Here is a 17,703-nt window from a genome sequence, read left to right as displayed (position 1 = left end):
ATGCAACCTTAAACTACACAAGTGTGAATTTCCCATGGGTGACTAATGCAGAGAAGTACCTGGGTTTAAACGAGCCCTTCCAGTGTCCCTCACCCATTCCACTTCGTGTGATTTTATGTGCCCTATCTGCCAATAAGGGCAAATAAGACAGGGAAGAGGCTCATCCTTGCTCAGCTCCCTCTCCCTGCACACTGAAAAAAAAATTTGAATAGGCTGACGTGTGTTTCTTTATTCATGCCAGCCCTGCATCACTCCTAGCCTCTCATCCATCTAGTGTGGGCTTTGTCCTCACTCAACAGAGCGTATTATGGAATTGCCCGGAGCTGCCCACAAAGATAACAATTACCCCTCTATCGGTACATTGTTGGCCTCATTTTCAAAGGGTCTGAGCAGTCCTACTTCTTTAAGGAGCAAAAGGACCTGAGGGTACCATCACCTCTGGAAATCAAGCCATTAGGGATAGGAAGGGGACTTTAAAGGAGGCGTGGGGGCTGGGAGGAAAGCATTGCTTCTGTTCAAGGAGCACATCAGTAAGGAGCTGCCACCGGCAAGGGGACAGATTAAATAATCTAACAGAACTTTCTTACTGGCCAAAAAAATCCTGTAAAAGCCTGGATGGCTACATGCCGCATCTCTGAAATCAATGACAAATCGCATTATGGTTGAGGCGCGTAAAATAGTTCTGTCAAAGAAATGGCTCCTAGCGTGGCCGATTTATCTGAGACGGTCGTTCTGCCTCCTGGTTAATGCTGAGGCCTTGTGGGCAAGTAAGCTATCTTCTGACAAAAGCGTTGGGCCTAGGTTTTCTCCAAAAGAGAGAAGTTTATTAAATGGGCAAAGTCATTCCTTGTGACGCCACCATCGGGGAAGCCCACTTCCATGCTTCTCGTCAAGGAGGAAGGAGAGAAGACTAAAGGAGCTGCTGTATCTGCCGAGCAGCGCCTGGACCCACGATCAGACTTCGCAAATGAGCGGTCTTCCCCACCACGGGGTGGGCTCCAGGAGTCCAGCCGTGGCTTCTGACTCACTTTGCCAGCCTTGGAGTGCCTTGACTGGGCTGCGATTAGTCTTCAGCTGCACAGCTACAGGGGAGGAGAGCGAGGTCAGCGGTGCATCTGCCCAGCACTTTTCTACACACAGCTTTCCACCCAGGAATCCTGTTGTCACGAGACATTAGATTTTTTAGGCTCATCAATTCTGGTGACACAATCCAGCAATTTATTTTTAGAGGAAGGGAGCAGGTGTCCATGGCAGCATTTTAGCTGACAGTGCTTCAGTACTGCTATTCAGGAGCACTTGGTTGTTCTTTGTATCTTGACTCGTTACTGGAAAAGATGGTTATTTTTACTACTTTACTTGTTTTTATCTTTAGGAATGGCCTGAATGAGGCAAAGGAAAACACTTGCACCCTTAAACTGACTTTCCTCCATCAGACTTTCAGCATGCTGATAGGAAACTGGAGAAGTGGTACTAATGATTCATCTGCAGCATTGATTGTAGATGATGGTTGGGAAGGAGAACGAAAATAATAAATTAAAAGTAATGACCGTAACTGATTGAGAAAATATTTTGGTTCAGGAAATCACATCAAAATCAGTTTTTTTCACAAGTATTAGAAATCTACGTATGAATTATTCAGTCAGAAAATTGGTTGCTAGTATTAAAAATAATGACTGTCTACATTCACAGTTACAAACTATTTTCATTAATTATATTTTTTTTCTGCATAGCTGCCTTGAATAAAATCTTTAAGACCGCTGTGATATAATCCTTCATCAATATTTTTTAAACTGCCATTCAAGAACATGTAGGATCATAGCGTTCATTTTCTAGGAGAAACAATATAGTAAGTGAGTTTGACCAAAACCCATCTGAACGTAATTACTAGGATGGCAGACTGGCTTCTAGTGACAGTCACAAGCATCATGCAAATTACTTAGTCTATCTGAGCTCCCGCTCTTTATATTAAAACTGTGATAACTACGCAATTTCAGTTTGCTGCAGCAAAGTTCAGGACATATTACTGGCTTTGGTGAATAAAGGACCAATTTCCCATTGCTAAATGTCAGCAGAGGTGCTGCTGCATCATGTCTAGAGAAGCTGAAGTGATTCTTAAAAACACACCAAAAAAAATGATCAAGAAATCCAAGCCATTACCACAGAGGAGCCCATTACGAACGTCTAGCCCGACCAAAGAGCAAGCGTTTGAGAGCAAATCAAAACCTGCCTGAGGAACTGAGTAAAAAAGATTTTCCAAATTCACTAATGCTTATTTCAATTAATAGCCCACCTGCCAAGTGTAACGAACCTGAACATATTGTGGCCATTAATGTTCAAAAGTAGCTTTTTGCAAAAAAAAAGAAAGACAAATTATTGAAAGGAAGATCAGTACCATTGCCACTCTGTCATATGCTGAGGTAAAAGGCTGATTCTTGCAAAGGCTAGAAAAATTTCTTTGCCTTTAGGCTAAGAATGATTAATTATTACTCACAAAGACACCAGAAAAATACAGAGAGTGGGAAGGAGAAGGGCTGAAGTCATAGTCCAGAGCAACAGCTGTGGTGGTGCAGGAGGTGAATTACATTTCTCAAGGTGAAAATTATACTGCTCTGAGTTCAGAAATTAGTGGATGAGGCACCGCAGCCCATTCCCACCCCAAATGGGAAAGTACAGGGTCTGTCTCCCTGGTTCATGGTCTGGGCGAGGAAGGGCTCAGGTCCTGGGGGGTGGAAGGAGTCCAGGCGAATGCTCAATTTGAATGACAAATGCTTCACCAATGTAAGACTTCTTTTCACAGCTGACTGCATTTAAGAAGAGGTTTGAAGGATTACAGCCTAAAGCGGTTGACCTTTCCCACCTCCCCTGCCAGGAAGCTGGCGGTCAAATTAAAGGTTCGGAGTTACATGGTACGCTAAATGCCGTGCGTGGGATCAGGCTTGTGGCTGTCCGCCTTACAAGAAGCGCCATCACAAGGGCTACAGGTGGGGGGAATGACCACGGGGGCATCAGCTTCTCCGAAAGCAGCAGCAGCCCAGGGGAGGTGAGCTGAGCCAGTCCTGGTGCACAGCTGTGAGACCAAGGAGTTCAGCTCCCGTACAGTCTTTTACCTTTTACTTCTGTAATAGTTTTTCCTTCAGGCTTCTCTGGATGGCTTTGAGTTGTCAGGCAATCAGAAGAGAAGCCTGGAAGACCTGAAAGAAATGAATAAATATATTTTGAACCTCAAGAATTATTTTTATGGCTACGTATATCTCCCCTCTCTGTTGGTATCCTACAAATAAGAAAAAAGGATTTTAAAAATAACCTTGAAGTTCAGTTTTAATATAGGCATCATAATTAATTAAAACTGCAGAAATTAATTTTGAGCTAAATGCATACTTCAGGTGCCCCAAGACAGGGTTGTATTTAAAATGAGAAGCAAACAAAAGTCATTACATAGAGAAAAATTACAGACAGAATAAAATTTAAACAAGTCATTACTTAAAATGCAAAAATGTAATATATGTGCTTTAAAATAAGTTAGATGAAAGATTTTTCCACTTTCTTTTCCCACCTTTTCAAATCTTGTGGAAGGAAACATGCCCCAGGCAAACTCAGGAACTATTTCCTTTTTGATAAAAAGGCCTTTCTGTTTCAAAGGCTATCTGCTCAGTTATATAGCTAAATCTATTTCAAATTCAGGGAGAGTAAAGCTTTTGATTTAGTACAGTGTTAATGTTAGGAAAGACATTTAATCCTCAATTTTCTGAATTCTCTTTAAACTACTGGCAGATACTGCCCTATATCACTATGTAACATTCACTCTCCAAAAAGTCTGCTAGTTTCTTTTTTTCTTTTTTTTTTGTAACAAGGCAAGTATAAAAGAAAATAAGCCAAATTAATACCTTGGTTGGAAGCATTAGCTCACTTCCAAGGGACCTGTTAGAGGGGGGTCAGTTGTCCTGTGTTGGCTGGAACAATCCTGGGATGCAAACCCTTTTTTGACATCCTCAGACACTGTTTTCTTCCAGGTCATACAAGCTGTAGGCTGCATAGCCCGCTCCTGCCTTTGCGACCTTGCACGCTCCACGGTGAGTTATCCTCTGGGGTACTTCTGTGGGGTGTCAGGTGGGTGTTTCAGCTCCAGTAAAAGCTGATCTCCCCGTCTCTAACTTATATGGTAGGGTAGTAGAGGGAAAATTCTTCCTGCTCATAAAACCAGGTAATGTGATTGGCATCTGCCGTGGTTGTCCCGCTCCGTCTTGTCTGCCTAACGCCTCTCCTATGCAGGCAGATGGATTCCCATGCAGCGTTAGCCTGGACAGGGCCTGGGAATGATGGGGGTGGGGTGCCACAGGGGCGGAAATCCTTCCCTCCTTCACATAGTTGATGGTCCTAACCACAGCAACGGGGATACAGACAAAGGCTTTCCTTCTGGCTGCAGCAAGCCACAGCACTGCCGAAACACTCAGCTCCCTCATTCAGTGCTGTGCTACTGCCACCACTTTTTGACTTACCATAGCATTTATATCAATTATCACCCAGCATTATTTATAAAAATGCAGATTACTTTAAATATTGTTCTCAATTCCTTGAACTGGTGACCAGATCTGAAAGAGCTGATAAAGAAACAATATGCAATTCCCTACGTGTCCTTTAAGCTACAGCGTAACAGCTAATTTGCTGACTTGTGTCCTTTTTTCCTTCACCAGATCCTTTTTCTTCCCTTCCCCACTGGCTATACTGTGTAACCGTACCACAGAGATATTAATGTAATTACTGGGCAAGACAAATCAACGTGGGTTTTGAACTGCCTGGGTGTTATGTTTATGCCCTCTTTTCTGGGGCAGCCTTTGTGCAGACGGTGCAAGGAAGCAGAAACATGCTCTCTAATAACCTCACCAAATCCTCAAAAGGGCTAAAGTGATGCAGGATATCATTTTGCCATTATAGTGGTAGTGATACAGCAGTTACAGTGTCTGTGCGAGCTTCTGCTATAAAATAAGACACTTCAGGAGTTCCTAATGCAGCTACAGAAAATGTTGCTCCACTTTTTACTGAGGCTGATATTATAAAATCAGAAGTAAATCCTTAAAGAGCTTAAGATAATAATCTGGTTGGGTTTAATTTATGAGAAGTCTTTCTTGTGTTTAAGAGAGCGAGACAAGGTTGCTCCGTATAAGCTCACACCTCTCTGTCTGCTGGCATTGGAGTCAGGTATTCCTTTGTCTTTGTTTTAGGGTGAAAAGTCCATGTGTATAGACCCGGTGTCATGTCTCCAGACCTGGTGCTCTATACCGCCTCGTTTGACAGCTTTCATTTACCGCGTGCACAGCTTGAGGAGCACGAATGCGAACAGCGGCAGAAGGTGCTGAACACGCCTGTCCTGGGCTTTCACCACTTCCCTGTCGGGCTGGTAAATATTCCAACACTGCCTTCCCGAGAAACTGCCTTAGCAGGGAGCAAGGGCTATGGAGAAAGCTGGTGTTGTTTTAACCTCAAGAATTAGTATATTCAACTGAGATAGACTGGGCTGTGCAGCGTGTAGCTGGTGTAATTCTACATACACATAAGCCTGGTTTTAGTAAAGCTGCTATTTTGCATGAAGAAAGTAAAAAGAAAAAGGGGGGGAAAACCCCCCAGAGTCTTCCAGTAGCTTTCTTACAAAAAGGAGAAGAGCAGAAGAAGAAGGTCATCAAAGATTATAACATCTCTGGGGATGCAGAGACCGCCCTTTGAGACCAATTCCCATAGGGCATTTTAGTAGGGGCCTTCCATGTCAGCTCGCTCCTGGGGTGTGCCTGTTACAAAAACTATTGTCATTTTCCCAACATTAAGGTTCCAAATTCCATTTTGTGACTGACCTTTGTATTATTTGCCATTTCAGGAAGTTGCTATATCCCAGTAAAACATTACAATTTTATGGTGCTGAAACACCAGAAGGATTTGGAGTGACTTTCACCAAGCCACCTGAAAAGTAGGTCAGTGGCTATACATTTTGAAAAGAACTGCAGTGCTACAGCAGAAACTGAGTTAATCCTGATGTATATGAATATGCCCCCTAACCTCCCTGCAGGGGACAGTCTGAACATAAATATATCTTCACTAATCTTTTCTCAACTGATTATTTCTAAAGGGAAAGGCCTCATGACATTTTCTTTTTCATTAAATACCATGGGGCAAAATCTGTTGAGTTTGTTTGTTGAACAGAGGCAACTAAATCCAGATTTAGCCTGTAAACTCTCGGGATGGGAGAATAAAATTTCATGGAAACAGAAGAATATGTAATAAAACTCAGTTTAAATTAATTTATATCTGGAATTACTCTTCCCAAAGTAAATCTGCAATTAGCTATACTCAGATAAAGGACAGACCTCTCATAGTGATGGTTCAGCTAATGAAATACATAGATTTAGGTCTATGCAGCTACACAAAGTCACCGTTAAAACCCTGCAGGAAAGCCCTGGCATATTCTAACTTACTGAGTTTCCCTAGAGCAGTTCTTCCCTGCTGTATTTCATTTCAGCCTTGGTTTGTTGCTTTTAAATAGCTATTTTTAAAATTCTGAAATCTCTTTATAGCTGGCAGGCAGAAAGCGTAGGCTGCAGGCAGAGAGATGGGTAGGGAAAAGGAGGGAAGGAGGGTGAGCAAATCTGAAGTACGTCAGAACAAATGTAAACATTACATTACATAATGTAACATGTAAACTCTTTTTAAAACAATATTAAAGGCCTTTTGGACAGAGCAGACACCAGGGGACAGAGCAGGGACAAACGCGCTAACTAAGCTTACACATATTGCATGGAGGCGCTCTCAGAAAGTTCCCATTGAGTTATAAACCCTTGGACTAATGTGAGGAAAGAAAGACAAATTATGTGTCAATAACTAAAAATAAAAATAGAAACATCCAAATAACTACCGGTTGCCTAAGATGGGGTCTGATGGGGGGAGATCAGGGATTGTGCAAAGAATTTAGGTGGCCTCCTAGGTGACGGGTGAACATAAGCTCCTGATGGGACACATGGCTGCAGAGGACTGACAGGGGGCTCAAAGAAGCAGGAGATGGACAGGAAGAAACACAGCAGTGACAGACCCATTACTCGAATAACATCCGGGCTTTGAAGGCTGCATGTCAGAGAGGCTACAGAAAAATGGCGGCAGCAGCAACCAGCGCTGTTGCTGGTGCTGTTGGGACGATCGGCAGAGCGGGCAGTGATGAAGATGGAGACGGTCTGACGGCCTCGAAAGGTTTTGTCCTGATGAGGAGGGGACTGTGCTGGCGAGGAGCAGCCTCTGTGCAGATGAGGAGACTCTGCTGAGAGGTAGAGGCATGAACAAGAGGACCAAAGCTGTTCTCCAAGGCTTTTCTTTTGGTGAGAGAGATATAAATATCTATAAAAAAATCTAATTAGCTTGTAAATGAGGAGATTCTGAAATGATCTGTCACAGGCTATAAATAACATGGTTCAGAAAACAAAGTCCTAACAAAGATTCAGTGGATGGCAGCTGGAGCTGGGTAAGTTTGAGCTGACATTTGAATAAAATGTAGATCTTGACCAGTGAAACAGTGAAACAGTTGACCAGTCAAACAGCTTATGACAGGATGTGGTTAGCTTCTCTCTCGCATTAAATCTTTAAATCAGGATTAGATTTCCTTCTTAAAAAAAATGCTCTCGTTCAGTCGGCAGAGAGGCGTTCAGTACTGAAATCCCTGGGTAAAGGGTAAAATCGTAGGGAGTTACACTGAAGCCTGCAATGGTGCACCCCGGACTCGAAATCTGTGACTCTAGAATAACCACCCTTGAGCAATGTGTGATTAGAAGGGTTGAAAATGTGTATTAATTAACACTGAAAAGCTAATCAAAGTGGGTTGGTAAATCAGGCAACCATAAAGGACAAACTATAGAAACAAGTTGAGTTTCAGTACTAAGGAAATATTTAGGAAAGTGTTTCCAGAGAGTAGCATTTCTCCTTTTAAACAGCCTTGTGTAGAATGATTAATTTATTGTAGGCTTTTTGTGGCTAATGCATGCTTAAATGTTCATCACTTGTGCACAGGTGCATAAATTGCAAAAGGTCTATGTACTGTAGGTCTACGTAGGATTACAGAATTGCCATTAGGCTGTATATTTTGAGCACAGAGTCTCACACTGAAAGCAGAGACGGGGCTTGGGTCCTTCTGCACAGCAAGATTATTTCTCTCAGTGGAGGATGTCAGCTTCTGTGAGACACAGCTCAACGGCTCCAGCTTTGCCCAACTGAGAAAGGCTGCAGATGAACTTGCTACAGGAAAGTAAACCTTAGAAGCATGTAGATGCTTGTGAAATCCTCTCGGGATTTCACCCCTGGTGTCTTAATGTGTCTGGTTAATTGTCAAGTGCCAAGTCTACATTCATCAATTAAATGAGAATCATTACAAACTGTCTTACCCATTGTCACAGAGGCAAAGGTTCCTTTCAACTCTAATAAATTAAATTAAATTGGCTCAAACCCTGCAACCATAGACAGATTGGCTTTGTGTTGAGAGGCATTAGTTTGATTGACACCTGTCTGGTTGACCGGGAATGGTTACCAGAATGAATAGCATCAGACAAAGGGGTTTTGTGTGTTACGGGAGGAATTTTACATGTACAGTCACACCACCAGCTGGTGGATGCAGCGCCTGGGAGAAGCATCCAACCAGTTATGTAGCATTACTGGCTTTAGGTTAGAATATAGGAGCCTTCTTATGGAGCTCTGAGCATATGGCTAAATATGTGTAAATGTTATTGCTGTTGCTCTTTCATCCATCTCTATTAGAGGTATCACGCAGGAAACAATGTGTATCTGCGTAGAGCAGCAATTCGGTAATAAAGTCTATCTATCTCACATATGAGATTTTCTCCGCATTTCTTCGGAGTGAGCAAACGCTCCAGTGACCGCCAACACCTACAGTTTACCTTTGTCGCCAGGAAGCAGATCTAGCTGATCTTTACCTTGCCTGTGTGTTTTAAAAAAGTCTTTTTTACCCTAACAGCTGCCTGCTCACCAGAGCTTCCTGTTTTTTATGGTTTCATCAGATCACTGTCTGCAAACATAAGCCCCTACACGGCGTCACTGGTTTAGCCTTTGCTAAACCTCATCTGCGTTGAATATATTCTGAGCAACTGCTGCAGACTTGCATTCGGTATGAGGAAGCTGTATTGCCACCCCAACTGCCACATGATTGTGTTCTGGCAGCAGACGGTTGCATGCGAAATAAGTAGTTGGCTGGGAGCAGTTCAGGATTGGTGCTGACAGTTTAGCTTCACAGCTGGTGCAAATCAAGGTGGTTTTACTCAAGCCATTGAGCATTCTTCCACCTGGGGCTCTGGTACATGGGATTTCCGAGAAGAATGGGAAAAGCTTGAAAGAAGATGTACACATTTTTAAAATTCACTCGCCTATTTTAAAGGTGCCCTTTGCTGACATGATGTGTAGTTGAATTACACAGCTGTGGCTACTTCAAAAGTTAAACAGGCTGCAATTTTACAAAAATTTAAAATCGAGAATAAATAGCAAGGGAACTGGATGGCTATGGTTATATGCAAATCAATATCCTAATTGCGTAAGAAAGGCTTAACGTTCTGACTTGCTCTTACAAATTTAGGTACAAAAGAATTCAAAGTGATAGTACCAAAAATGGGTTACTGAAGAGGAATATACCTATAATTTCATCACGTAAATGTAACCGATTGTCAGCTAAATACATTTAGTGTTGAGTTTTCTGGGCTAGTTCTTGTAGGATACCTCATTCTGAGAAACATTCGGTCAAATTTAATTGCAGCATTATCTTCTGGTGTCTGTTACTAGAATCCCTAGTCTAGAAGTAGTGGTGTCGCTTCTGTCTTCCTTCCTTTTAATGCTTTTGGTGTGATTCTCATAGCAGAGACACAGGTGGGTGTAACCACAAACAAACACCGCCAGTGAAACAACAGAAGCAGTCTGCACAGGCGGTTTCACCAGAGGTGGTGGCAGATGGGGGGGATGGCTGATAATCTTGCACTTGGGAACATGGTGCTTGTGTTTTTTCTCAGCGGTCTGAAGACAAGGGCTCCTTCTAATCTGTTTCTCTTTCTCCTCTCAGCCATTTGAGCACAGCAGATTTTAGTGATTTGCTGCTGACTTCTCCATGTGCTATAGGCTGTCATGTCAGTCAGAAGGAGTGATTTGTATAGCAAAGCAGTTGGTGCTGGAGACCCAGTGTCCATATCATATGAGGAAGCTGTATTTCTACAGGGTTTGCGATATGATTATGTAATGGCACCAGAAGTTGCATCTTTCAGGGAGTATTTCTGGACCAGGTCTAGTCTGCTCCTGTGGTTTGAATGCCCGTTTGTGGTTGGAGCACATTAGGTGTCTTCTGTTTTAGTTTCATCTGAAAGGAATTCATGTCATGCCCTCCAAGACCACTCCAGGATGACAACCAAACCAGCTGGCTGAGTGCAATCAGAAGATTCACTTCTGAACTGAAATGGTAATCTAGATGTGTAGACACTACCATTATAAAATACTGATCTTTATCTAGTAGAATTGTGGAGAAGGTTATTTTTAAGAGACTGAAAAAAAATTAATCTCCTTCTGGGTCTGAAAAATCTACATTTATAGAGATGAAGAGGGTACAACATTTGATCTATTAATGAAAATGGACGTAAGTCTAGCAAGTGTAATACTACGATCCACAGCTCCTGGCACTCTTTCTCATAGGATGGGCCTCTCCAGGGACCTACCTCCCTCTTGCTTATAAAAGGAGAGCAGCCAAAAAGCAATTCTTGCTTTTCATAGAATTGGGATAGAATCCCGTGAGCCAGGAGTAACTAAGCTGCTGTCCCAAAATCTTCTCACAGAGATGGAAGCAGAAGAACACCGTGACCCCAGCCTGGGCCTGGGTCCTTAAGATACTGTCACTTGCATGAGGTGTGCTCAAAGCCCTCAGCTGCCACTGCCCACAACGGAAATCACCTCCAGCACATCGCTGCTAGCACACCCACCCACAGATTAAGCTGTAGAAGGAAATGATATAAATCAGACCCAGAATGAATGCAGTAGCGTGTATGCCAGTATCGCTCTGATGATGGGGGTGGGGGAAGCTGCGTGTCTATTAGAGCCATAGAGAAGTCCTAAGAAGGTGAAGTGGCTACAGTCTTTGCAAAGATTCCTGTGCAAATCTGCAATAAACCTGGGAAAATTGTTCTGAGAAATGACCATTCATAGTTCAGTGAGATATCCAGGTGTCCAGATCAATGCTTAACTGTCAGCTTTAACGACTATTTCATTGTTCATGCAAGAGATCTGAAGGAAAATCACAGATAGCGAATTCATGTTGATGGCACTGCTCGGCCCGTGGAGAAGATTACACAAGAAGTCAACGAAATGACTTTATAGTAGCTTTTCTATAGAACAGAATCAGTGGATGCATCAAAAAGTTTAATATGTTAAGAAGACTAGACACTTCTTTGGGGAAGGCAAATCATGTCTCCAAAATGTACTAGAGCATGAGAAGAAGTCAACAAGCATTTGGACAACTCGTCCTGTTGATATATTCTGCTTAGACTTCCAAAAGCTATTTGAAAGAGCTTTTCAGCATAAGCTCCTAAAAACGAAGCTATTATGGGATGAAGAAGGTTGGTTCTCACCCGGATAAATGACTGTTTTAAAGATAACAAGCAAAGGGTAGGAGTAAAGGGGTTGTTTTTGCAGAAGGGAGAGGTCACTCTGGGGAGATAGAGCCCTGGAGAGATCTCTGTGAGAGCTTGTGCTGTTGAAGATATTCGTAACTGATCTGAGATGACTGCTGAGTTGCAGGGTATCGTTGTGTGATGATCCTAAGGTATTCATGTAGGAAAGGAAAAGGCCAACTCTGAATAGATACAGAATGAATAAGCTGGATAATGAAATGGAAAATGAAACTCAATGTAGATAAATGTAAAGTGATGAACATGAGAAAAAACAACTTTATATACGCAATAATGGGTAATGAATGAGTTGAATGACACAGGAATGAGATTTTAGAATAAATAATTCTCTAAAAATGTCAGCTCAATACTCAGTAGTGATCAAAAAAGCAAGTCTAATGTTAGGAATTACTAGGGAAAGGAATAAAGAACAAATCAGAAATTATTATTATTATGCAGAATATTAATCCACGTTTTGAATGCTGTATGCAGTTCTGGTCTCCTGATCTCAATGTATATAAGGTAAAACTAAAGAAGGTGTACAGAGGGAGAAAGGGAGGGAGGGAGGGAGGGAAGGATGGAAGGATGGAAGGAAGGATGGAAGGAAGGAAGGAAGGAAGGGAGGGAGGGAGGGAGGGAGGAAGGAAGGAAGGACGGACGGACGGACGGACGGATGGACTGAGGGGAAACATAACGGAGTCTACAGAGTCATGAGTGACACAGGGAAAGTGAATAGGGAATGATCATTCCCCGTCTCAATATAAGAAGTAAAAGACAACAAATGCAGCTAGCAGGTAGCAAATCAAAACTAACAAAAGGAAATATTTTTCATACGGGGTACTGTTTAAACTTTGAAATGCTTTGCTACAGGGCATGTGGGATGCTAAAAATGTACATGGGTAAAAAAAGAACTGGGATAAATTAATGAAAGAATAATCTATTGAGGGCTATTAAGTACATGCTATGTATTAAGTACCTACTACTGAGTGCATTTAATAGGCTATTAAATACCACCTCTAGCTAAAGGAAGTCCCTGAGCTCAACACACTGGGAGCTGGGAGAAACTTTCAGAGAAATATCATTATGTGCTTGTCCTTCTCTCATGCCCTTCCTTTGGCATTTGCTATTGGTCCCTGACAGAGAGAAGAAACTGGGTTAGATAGACCTTTGATCTGGCCCAATATGGTCACTCTTATGTCCAGGGTGATGTTTGGAAGATGCTACCTTTGAGGCTGAAAGATGACAAACCCAACAAAGACAGCAGTGGCTTGGGTCCAACCTACACCTCACCAAGGAGAAGCCATGCTCTAATGGCTGGTAAGATTTTGAATGGGCAGGACATGTCTACTATGACATGTTTTGGCATCTCTGTGTTAGGAATTCTTTTTCTGGGGGGCAGAGCTCACAGAGAACTAGTGCCATTTTCACCTTCCCAGACTAAGCCATGGATAGAAACACTGAAAGATATGCTTTTCTTATTATATTAGTGAAGGCATGGCTCTCCCACAGATGAAATTGTGTAACAACATATTAATTAATTTCTCACATATTAAGTTTGTGCCTGCAAGGATGAAAGAATAGCTCCTGACAGTGTCACCACCTATATGCAAAGAGATGATCAAAAATATTTTTTTTATTTTCAATATCTAGTGTGCTCTACACATTGCTATTCAATACTGTGTTCCAGCTGTCATTCATAAATTACTTCAGCTATATTCCCTCCTGCAATGATAGAAGCACACTCCTTAACAAAAGCTGGCTGTCAAAACAGTGTATTCCATTTTGAATCAATTAATTTTATGTGTACATCTAGACCTGCAATAAAATATATGTGGAATAATTGTCTGCTGGAGTAGAGTTTATGCCTAACACCCAAAGTAATTAAAACTATATGAGGACTATTTTGACAGTGTACTTTATCATCAGGACTTATTTTCCCATCACACCCTCGGAGGGCAATTTGATAGCCATGTAAACAATTAATCACCTATGAATGAACAATGAAAGCCTTCTCAACAGTCCAGAGATTTCATTTCCTTACCAAGCCCATCGGTACATAGCAACAGCAGCATTAGTACCAGTGCCACAGACATCGTATGGGAGGCTCTGGTTGGTAGAGGAGCAGAGGAATTCAGCTTCTTTTGCTCTCCAGAAAACTTCAGTCTGCTCTGCTCTGGCCATCTGAATCAAGGAGCAGAAGTGGTGAGTTATACCATGCAACACAAGTTGCTACCAAACACCCATGTTATGAAGACATGTTTTTAATCTGTCAAGCCATAATTGTTTGATGACATGAATGCTTGAAGTAGCTGCTATGCAGCATCCGCCTTGGTACGAAGATGCATGTGCACTTGACTTGGATTCACTGAGGGAACTAGGTGGAATCCCCTGTCTCCTTGTCCTCCTGCCAGCCCCTGTCCCATGTCCCATGCTGTGCTCCTAATCCTGCAATGTGGTAGCAACCTCCTCCTCCATGTCCTCACCTGGCCCTGAGTGCTGTGTGTTTTCACAAAAAGATGAAGAAAACACTGGCCCTTTTCAGCTGTTACACATGGTGGTTGCTCCCCAGAAGGACTTCTCTCAAGACCACATGTAGTGAGAAAGATGGGAGGAGGACAAGCTATTCAAACAAACTGAACGTTAAATGCAGAGCAGGCCTCTGCTTATGGCACCCTGAAAATTCCTGCTTGTAGGATCAACATACTTGTGTCTTGTATCTGCATAGATGTCGGGAAGACACCAAATGCACTAAAGGTTAATGCATGCGAGTCAGGACACTGATGCACTGTGAACGGAGGTTGTGTTGTGTGTCCTGTAACACCGCCGCAGCATTGTGTGGTGTTGGTGGAGGAATTGCAGCATGCAATAAATCTGCGAGAGATGTAAAGCAGTATGTAGGAACCTGATCCTCAGCAGAACTTGGACAAATGTGTAGAGGTCCTCCCACTGTGATAAGGGAAATCTCTAGTATTGTAGCCAGAGCACAGAGGCTTTGGTCCTGGGTTGTCTAAGCTTGGTCAAAACTTGTCCTGTTTTTGGGGTAGCAAATCCCAATTCCGTCCCTCGAGTTCCTCCCATTCCTGCCACTGTCAGAGAAGCATTGCTGGGAGTAAAATAGGGAACAGGTCCCTGGAGAGCCTGGGATAAACAGAGCCGTAATGACAGAGAAAGAGTCCTTGGAGAGAGCTGTGTACAAATTCGCCTTTATCCTTGAAGGTGGATACTTGAAACTGGGGAGTACTGAGAGCACAAAGGTTGGCGAGCTTTGTTTTGTTTAGAAAAATGTATTCCAGCAGAGATAAGCAGAAAGGCAGTCTTTGTCATGGGAACATAATTACCAAATATAATTATTACCTTTTCAAAAACAGAAATTCACAAAATTGTATTGGGCTTTTTTCCTTTTTTTTTTTTTTTTTAAAGTGGATGCCAAAATACCTGCATCTAAATAAATAACTGATCCTCTGAATTCCTGGGTGCTCAGCAACGTTGACAGACCATGGACCTTCACTTTTAAAAGTTCTGACTAATGGTACTGCAGACAGTTTAAAACACAAAGCCATGCACAAATCTGCTGAAGCAGAATTTGTAACAGGGCTTTTTGCTGCTACAGCAGCAGTTAGCAGGAGTTGAGTGAGCTTAACCCGGTCTGGCAGTGTTTCTGTGAGCAGTGACTGCAATGCAGACATACTCAGAAGGAACAGGAAAAGAAGGAGTGGCTGCAGATGATGAAGAGGAGTTAGGGTCTGTTCCACATGCCAGAGATCTGCTATGACGCTAGGCAATTACTTAAAACCCAGTATTTTCTGAGGTGACTCCCAAACATGTTCCTCATTTTTAAGCACTGCAGGCAGCTGGATTTTCCGTCCCTTTCTGAGCTAGACAGCAGCAGAGGGGCTCTGGCTGGGTACAGCTTGTCCCCGCTGGGTGCATCTAATCCAGCCTGGAGAGGGGCCAAGCAGAAGTGATAGCTGAGGGCACGGGGAGCACGAGTGGAAAGAGTGCCATGAGTTGAGAAGGCAGGTTTCTGTGTCTGTCCAGATCTCTGCAGGTTTCACTGCTGTTTTATTAATTGGCTGTATAAAGGGTGCCCTGTTTGGAAAGGCTTGAAGGAGAGCTAGGGTGATCTTAGTCTGCCTTGAGAAGATGCTCAACTAGTTTAAAGTGCCTGCCTTGTAAACCAGCATAAATGAGCAAAACAGAATAGGGAAGCAAAGCCCTTCCTCCCCATCCCTGCTGATTAGGTCACAGAGGTCAGAAACTAACTGCCTTGTCTCTGAAAGAGAACTGTACCGGACAGAGAAGTCCGAGGGTTTTTATATGTATGAAAAAAATACAATGATTTATACTGTTATAATTATAATGTGCACAAATATGAGATCAGGATGCTCTCTAGTTGTGAAGGCTTTTTGTGTCTTTTAGGGCAGAAACTCTAGAGATTTGTTTAGAATAATAAAACAATAAAGCAAAGAAGATCCGGAAATTAATTATTTCTTTATGAGGACTTGTTAATTAATTCTTAATTAAGATGCAGTGTAAAAAGAGTTTGCTCTGTACCCACATCATTTATTCACTGAAGGCTGCTTCCCTAGTTAAAAATGGCAGAGCAAAACCTTTTATATAGTCACAGTTTTATAACTCCTAATGTGTAACATGTCTTGACTGGCAAGATCACTGTACCTTATCCAAACAATATGAAACCAGTTGTTCATCATCTCTTGGAAGATGGAGCTTCCTTTTCTTTAAAGAGAACCATTCTGAACAGAAAAAGAAAAGCTCATTGTAATTTATAAATAAAAGCCAGATATATTCTGCATGGATCATTGTATTTAGATGCAAATGTAGCCTTTGGATCATGCTCCTTTAGATGTACAGGGTAGTGCTTCTGAAAGGATATTGATGATTTCTGCAATATTCAATTTCTACAATATGAATTAAAAAACCCTACAACACTCAGCTAGTATTGTGGTGTTATAGGCATTTAAACTCACTGCTAGACGTCTTCTTTTGAATTCAGTTTGCATACTCCACTGAGTCCCTAGAATGGACAGATCTACAGTATGCGTGTATAGTAGAGGTGTATTAGTCACTTTGTGTAGGTGTCTGATTCATAGCAGAAATTAATTTCTGAGTTATTTGGAATTGCAAAGCTCAGTCTCTTTGCCAGTTAATTGCTACACTAGTGCTGGTTTTGGCTGGGATAGAGTTAATTTTCTTCATAGTAGCTCGTATGGGGCTATGTTTTGGATTTAGTATGAGAATAATGTTGATAACACACTGATGTCCAAAAAGGACTGTCATGGTTTAACCCCAGCTGGCAACTAAGCCCCACACAGCCACTTGCTCACTCCACCCCGGTGGGATGGGGGAGAGAATTGGAAGGGTAAAAGTGAGAAAACTTGTGGGTTGAGATAAAGACAGTTTAATAGGTAAAGCAAAAGCCACACAGGCAAGCAAAGCAAAACAAGGAATTCATTCACTCCTTCCCACTGGCAGGCAGGTGTTCAGCCATCCCCAGGAAAGCAGGGCTCCATCACGTTTTTTTTAGAAAAGGCCTTGGCTCTGTGTAAGCACTGCTCAGCAGTAACTAAAACATCCCTGTGTTATCAACACTGTTTCCAGCACAAATCCAAAACACAGCCCCATACTAGCTACTATAAAAAAAATTAACTCTACCCCAGCCAAAACCAGCACAACTAGCTTATGCTTCACACCATACGGAAACACCCTTTTAAATATGCAAAGAAAAAAAGCTAAAAATGAATCACAGCTGCTGTTAGATCAGGGTCTAATGATACAGCCAAGGCAAGGGGAAAAAAAAAAAGGAACTGTCTTGGTTTCATAGAATCATAGAATAATAGAATAGTTTGGGTTGGAAGGGACCTCTAAAGGTCATCTAGTCCAACCCCCCTGCTGTGGGCAGGGACATCTTCAACTAGATCAGGTTGCTCAAAGCCCCATCTAACCTGACCTTGAATGTTTCCAGGGATGGGGCATCCACCACCCCTCTGGGCAACCTGTGCCAGTGCTTCAC

This window comes from Aptenodytes forsteri, unplaced genomic scaffold (genome assembly GCF_000699145.1).
Source record: "Aptenodytes forsteri isolate BGI_AS27 unplaced genomic scaffold, ASM69914v1 Scaffold206, whole genome shotgun sequence".
NCBI classification, from domain to species: Eukaryota; Metazoa; Chordata; class Aves; order Sphenisciformes; family Spheniscidae; genus Aptenodytes; species Aptenodytes forsteri.
The sequence above is the reverse complement of the archived record's forward strand: the minus strand, read 5'-3'. Positions refer to the sequence as shown.